Here is a 6,932-nt window from a genome sequence, read left to right as displayed (position 1 = left end):
CACACACACACACACACACACACACACACACACACATGCTGACCTTTGACACAGCCGCTGTGTGGAGAATGGAGGCGAAGGAGAGGAGGGGAGTGTGTGTGGTGTTCCCTAGTGGCTCCAGCTTCCAGCTCTTTGTTGGTGGAGAGGAGGCCCTTGGTAGGACTGCAGCTGTGCGCACACACACACACACACACACACACACACACACACACACACACAAGCAAACACACACATTCCTCAGTGATTGCATGAGACACCAGCAGCACACACAGCTCCCTCACTCATACAGCCATTTCACACAAGCGCATTGTTTCACTGCACATTTGAAAAAGACCTTGAGTCACTTTTCCATAAAATTTGTTTTGGCATCTGCCACTTTCATGCTCACAATGACAATGCTAACATGCTGGTGTTTAGCAGTTATAATGTTTACCATGTTCACCATCTTAGTTTAGTTTGGTAGCATACTAATATTTTCTCATTAGTGCTAAAAACAAAGTACAGCTGGGGCTTAAAAATGGCTGTAGCTTGGAAAATATTTCTGAGATGAAAAAACACTGTTTTCATTGTGTGGTTTTAAGTTTCAATCAGAGCAACACTTTTTGATCTTAAAGTGTTCATATTATGCTTTTTGGCTTTTTCCCTTTCCTTTATTGTGTTATATCTTTTTGTGCATGTAATAGGTTTACAAAGTGAAAAAGCCCAAAGTCCACCCCAAAGGGACTTACCATCTCCAACAGAAAACACTGTTCACAAACTGCTCCAAACAGCTCTATTGTAGTCCAGCTTTTTAATGCTCGCCTAGCTGCTAACATGCCCTCATACTCTGCTTCTGACTGGCTAGTAGTCCTTACCTAGCTACTGCGCATATGCGACCCCCAACAAAGATGGAACATAAGTGTCATGCCTCACTCTGTAGCTAAAACAGAGAGCTCAACACACAGGGTGAAAAGAGGAGCTGCAGCAATGTGTAGTACAACAAAAATATGTTTTTTAAAAATTAAACCATGTAAACCTATTCTGATATAACCTCTAAATACAATTATGAACCTGAAAATGAGCAAAATATGAGCACTTTAAGTCATCTCCTCTGGCCTTTGTGCCAAAAGTACTTCTGCCTTGTCTTCTTTAAGCTTTAGAGGCTTATTACTAATGCATGTATTGAGTGCTAGATGGAATTTAACAGATCACTCTCACATGCTACAGATGATTTTAATAGATAGATTTAATAGATTTTATCCCGATTGACAGATCAGAGGTGTCAAGATTTAATCTTCACACAACTTAAATCAGATAAAAAGAAGCGGTCAGCTTTAAAGAACAAAGCAGATTTGCTGTAAAACTCTGTTCTGTTTCTCCTTGTTTCTAAGGAAACATGATCTGAACAACCAGACAAAGAGGAGAGGGAGAGAGACAGTTGTGCCATCATGAAAAGGATCAATACAATCAATAGAAAGAGCAGCTTTAATCAGGGATAAGTACAAAAAGTGTCAGGTCATTTGCTAACCAGAATACATCACATTAGAGATTACTGAGTAGTGACAGGACTCTAAGAAATCATTTGAATTCCATGCTTTCATGGAAACAATGACAGTTTCACACGATTTACTGGGACAGATTGTGACATTACGGCTGATGTCTTCACTTAGATACAGCACCATCTCAACTGAAACACACATACACTGACGCCGACTCTGTCAGCCAATGGATGCCAACCAATGCATCCATTTAGTCGGTCAATTGTCACAGTAAAATGTAGGTTAATGCAGGAGACATGTCTTTCATAATCATTCTGCTGTGTATCGCCACCCTGAACCTGCCAAAGCTCCTCTGGGCTCAACTTTAACATGACAGTTTGATTGAAGTTGACCCAATATGAGACAAGGACACTGCGGACACATACTCGCCATCACCATACAATACTTTCTATGACTGACAGAATGAATGTAGGTCAGAGGAGAGACACAGATTCTCCCCGTCTCTCCTCCTCGTCCTCACATCATTCCCTCTTCCTCTCTTACTCTCTTCATATCCTTCACTTCCTTAACTGATGTTTCCACTTAATTGTCTTTCTGTTTATCAAATGCATCTTTGTTATACTTCAATTATATGTGTGAGTCAAGACTAAAGGCTGCATCAATATCGCCACAGCTGCAGCCAAACACAAAACATTAGGAAATTGAGGCCGTAATCAAATCAGATCAAAAAATCCTACACTTTCTTTTTTAATTAAAAAAAAAAACTTCTCACAATTTGGATGTTGGTTGGCTTATCAGTCCAGACACATGTGGACTGATGTTGCCTGATTGGTGGGTTGGAACAGGCGCTCTGATTGGGTCCAGCTCAGAGGTTTGTGTGTTAGACGAGGATGGTGATTGGTCAGCTTTGTGTCTTCTGACGCAGTGCTGCAGTGCTGCGCCGTCTGCAGGTGTGAGTGCAGCAAGTGTGTCAGTGTGTCAGTGTGTGCTCGTGCGTGTGCTTATACGTGTGTGTGTGTGTGTGTGTGTGTGTGTGTGTGTGCATGTGTGCTTGCTGCAGAAGACTGCCTGCCCTTCATCAACCAACAGATTTGAGGCTGGTCTCCATAGCAACCATCCTCAAAGCTGGGCTTCTGAACAAAGATAGCTTCCCTCTCTACTGCTAATCTCATTTTATATCAGTGTCAAAATCTCTTTAAAAGATGCATAATCAGAGATCAAGAGAGAGTGTGTGTGTGTGTGTGTGTGTGTGTGTGTGTGTGTGTGTGTGTGTGTGTGTGTGTGTGTGTGTGTGTGTGTTGCATGAGAGAGCATCTCTGTCTCTTTTTTTTTTGAGCATCTCCCTTAAAACACAAATGATTTTACATTTGCAACAATGGAGGCACCCATCTGGTGGGAAAGATAGACAGAGAAGGAGGAGATATGCACCTCCACCCACACACACACACACACACACACACACACACACACACTACATTATACTACAGTGTCATTTCATTGTGTAGTTTATTCAGTCTGTTGCTGGTTCACGTAATGTTCAGCTCAGTAAATAACCAGGTCTATACAAGTGTTACACAAGGTTATAGATTATCATCATGATTGTTTATGAGGTTTTCATGGTCTTACAGTAAGCGTTTACATGCTGTAACATGCTGTATATTAGAGATGTTCAGTTCATGTACGAACAAATCTTGATCCACAAATCTTCAAAGTAAACTGACTTTACTGAATCACCACCGTCACTGATCTGAAAACAAGTAGCAACAATAGTTTTTAGCAGTAGGGCTCCTCATTTGTGACAGCTCAGCTACTGTATGATACACACACAGTACAGTACAGTTCTTTCCTCGTTAAAGCATATAAAAGGACCGCAAAAGCCATAAAACAATCATAATGCGGCTGCTCATCTACTAACCTTATGTAAAGTGCTTGTATAGACAAAGTTTAGTACTGCACTGAAATTAACAGCTAGCAACAGACTGAACTGAAGGCCGTCAGAAAGAGTCGGCTGTACAGCCGGGATTGGTACGTACTGAAGTGCAGTTGAACAGTGACTGAACAAAATAATTTAAACCGGTAAAAATAATCATAATTTCCACCTCTATAAAGGCCAAACTGACACCAGTGTAGAGCTCCACTGCTAAAAGCTTCTGATTCGGTCATTGTCAATGTTGATTCAGTTCACTTTGAGGATTCGTTCATACATGTACTGAACATCTCTGGCTCACCTGCCTTTAAAGGACAATCCCGGCGCAAAATGAACCTAGGGGTTAGTAACAGATGTGTACCCACTATGTCGCTCTCTGGAACATGTTTTCATGCTAATCGAATGTGTTTGTAGCTTGAAAACAAGCTGGCGCGGACCGCTGATTAGCTTACAACGCTAGTATTCGCGGCACAGGGAAAGTAAAAACTAATTGCTTATTATACCACTAAAAAGGCTCAAAATATCACCACACTTCAATGGTAGCATAATGAGGGTCCCTAAATGTTAACCGAAGCACTGAGAACATTGTAAGTGTACAGACAGTTTATTCAAAAGATAGATTATAAAGACAGTAGCGTTCACGTATACAGGCGGCCGCCGTCTTGGGAGCTACTGTCTTTATAATCATCTGTTATTAACCCCTAGGTTCGCTTTGAATTGTCCTTTAAGCTGTTTATGATTTCAGCTCAGGCTCAAATGACCAATTTACTGAAATATAACAAAAAAAGATTACGAGGAGATCAATTGTAGTCAAGGTGGGTGCGTTTGGGGCAGTGGTGGCCTAAAGGTTAGTGATTGAGCTTGTGAACTGGGATGTCGTCGGTTCAATCCCCAGACCGACAGGATAAAATCTGGGTGGGGAATGTGAAAAATGCAGCACTTATCCGTCACTCATTACCACCACTAAGGTGCCCATGAGCAAGGCCCTTAACCCCAACCCAGTAGATCAGACTGTGGTTGTACAGAGCAGCTTCAGGTATTAGTGTGTAACTGTGTGAATGTGATCAGGGCATCCCTGCAAAAAAGAGGCTTCCCTGAGCAATCAAGAAGTTTAAATAACTGTGGGAATGGCTCTTCCAAGCCCAAACGTTAGAGGCTTAAGAAAAAGCAGAATCAATTATACAGTATCCAGCTGCTATGTGTTTTCCACATGACGACATAAGTTTCTCTTCCTGTTCGACAAACATTTAAACACTTTCACATGATAAACACCTGTTAGTTTACAGTTATTGAGATATTTATTCCAAAATGGATGTGGCTAAGTTGAAAACAGACCATTCTTCCATGTGTGATGAGGATTTTGGTAATAAGGATGGCATTTCCTGACCAGCAAATAAACTCACAGTGGAGCATCTGTGACTGTCTGTTCATCCCACAACAAAAACCGAATCAATTATTTATCTGAATACTCACTGTTAATTTGTGCTGAAGTTGGCACAGCATGATGTGAGGGGTCTGCACTTTGCAGAGAAAGCTTACTGACGCTGCTGTGCCAGATGCTGTCAATCAATTTCAAAAAGTCAATTCTTTCAATTTTAGCAGAACACTATGTAGTCATTCTGTCTGCTGCAGAGGCCTGATTACTGTATTTGTGGAAACCTTCTTTTTGGTTAATATGCTTATTCGTTTTTTTTGCCAAGACCTAGATGATAAGATCGATACCATTCTCATATTCGTCCGTTCAATGTGAAGCTGGAAGTTAGCATACGTAGCTTAGCATAAAGACTGGAAACAGAGGGAAACAGTTAGCCGTATCCGGTTGGCAAAACTCTGAAATGACTTCAGTGCTTAACTCCAAGTCTTCAGAGTCACGGCTAAAACAGATTCGAAAGACCACTGTTAGCCAGCAGCAACAGCAGCCATCTTCTTTGTTTTCAAGTAGCAGGGAACCGTCGCAACTCTACCGTCCTTATGTTAAGCCCGCCCACCGACTCTATACACGATGTGATTGGCCTGACCAGAATTTTGTTTTTCCAGCTCGCAAGCCAACGGAGAGTTGCTAGACTGACCCTGGCTGCAAATTACATTTGCTGCCGCTAGGGTGGTCTAGATTTCTAGGCTATATGTCCTCATTAGTCGGTGCTATTCTCTTTTTGATATGCCTTGAAAAGCACTGCAGCCATTTTCCAAACAAGAACATTTCTCACAATAAAAATAAATAAAATAAACGTTAATGTTTTTTAAGTTGTGCTTTTCAAATTAAAGTTTTTGGTTATTCTTTATTTATGCCACTTTCAAGTGTTCCTCATAAATGTCAAATTAGATGTATAGCTTTAGAAAGCTCAGCTTAACAGCTTGAAAGTTTAACAATTGTGAAACATAGTGACAAACTGGGTCTTGTTTAGTACCCACTGCGCTTGAGTGTGTGCAATGATATCTGCACCAATTAACACAACATTTTATCCTTTAGATGCCACCTGAGTTTGGATATTTCCGATCGGAGCTGAAGGCAGTGTTACACGCTCTGCCAGCAGTGCAAAAAAACTTCTGCTTCTTCGGTATGCAAAATCAGGGATACAAAGGCTGTTTGTGTGGACTGAAAGAGGTTGAAAGTTTGATAAAAAAAGAGTAAGGCACTAAACCAGAATGTTATGTTCAGTTTGAACTTATAATTTGACCACATAGATGAAGCCTAATGTCGTTCTTTCTGCAGTTCCACTGTAGGGAACAGCTCAGACATCCACTGTATACTCATTTTAAAAAAAGTTTTGTAACTCAGGCTATTAGAAATAAATATTGCAACAACACAAACAAGCAAAAAAATATATCAGAACAAGTCTGGTGATTTTATTACAGCGTGATTCTGGAGCTGAAATGACATTGAAATGTGATTAGTTTGAAGATGTTCTGTCTGAAGATTGGATTTACCCAGACTGCAGGAGAGAAAGAGATTACCATTGATTATATATTTCAGGGTCAGATTACTTTCCGAATGTAAACCCACCAGCAGGCAGGGAGGCGAATGAGACACACTCAAGTATTTTGACGAACACTGGTTGTGACAGTCATAATATATGAATATTATTTATTTATGTGAAAAATCCAATTACTTCTGCTTCATTTCCCTGTCAATCTTAACTGTCCAGACAGAGCAGAGAAGCAATAATACAGGTTGTTACAAAGAAAACTGATCTGATCAGACATAAAGTAAGAATGCCATTCAAACACTGAATAATCATAAAATGAAACGTATTGATTCTTGTCAGAAAATGTCACTTTGTATATCAAAGGCCAAAGGTCGGGATGAGCCAGAGAGCTGGTGAGAATTCAATGTTTGGGTCGAGGACGTCTGCTGAACTTGAGTCCTGTGACTGAAGTCTGGGCTCTAACTCACTGACATGTGTAAACAGAGCTCTGATCTATAGATCTGCTAATCTTAGAGTCTTACATTGCATAAATGATGTGCGGGTTGTAGAGGAGGTGGAGGACTCAACCATCACTCTCCCTCTCATCGCTCACTTAGACAC

This window comes from Sander lucioperca, chromosome 21 (assembly GCF_008315115.2).
Source record: "Sander lucioperca isolate FBNREF2018 chromosome 21, SLUC_FBN_1.2, whole genome shotgun sequence".
In the NCBI taxonomy this organism is placed as follows: domain Eukaryota; kingdom Metazoa; phylum Chordata; class Actinopteri; order Perciformes; family Percidae; genus Sander; species Sander lucioperca.
Note: the sequence above shows the minus strand (reverse complement) of the source record.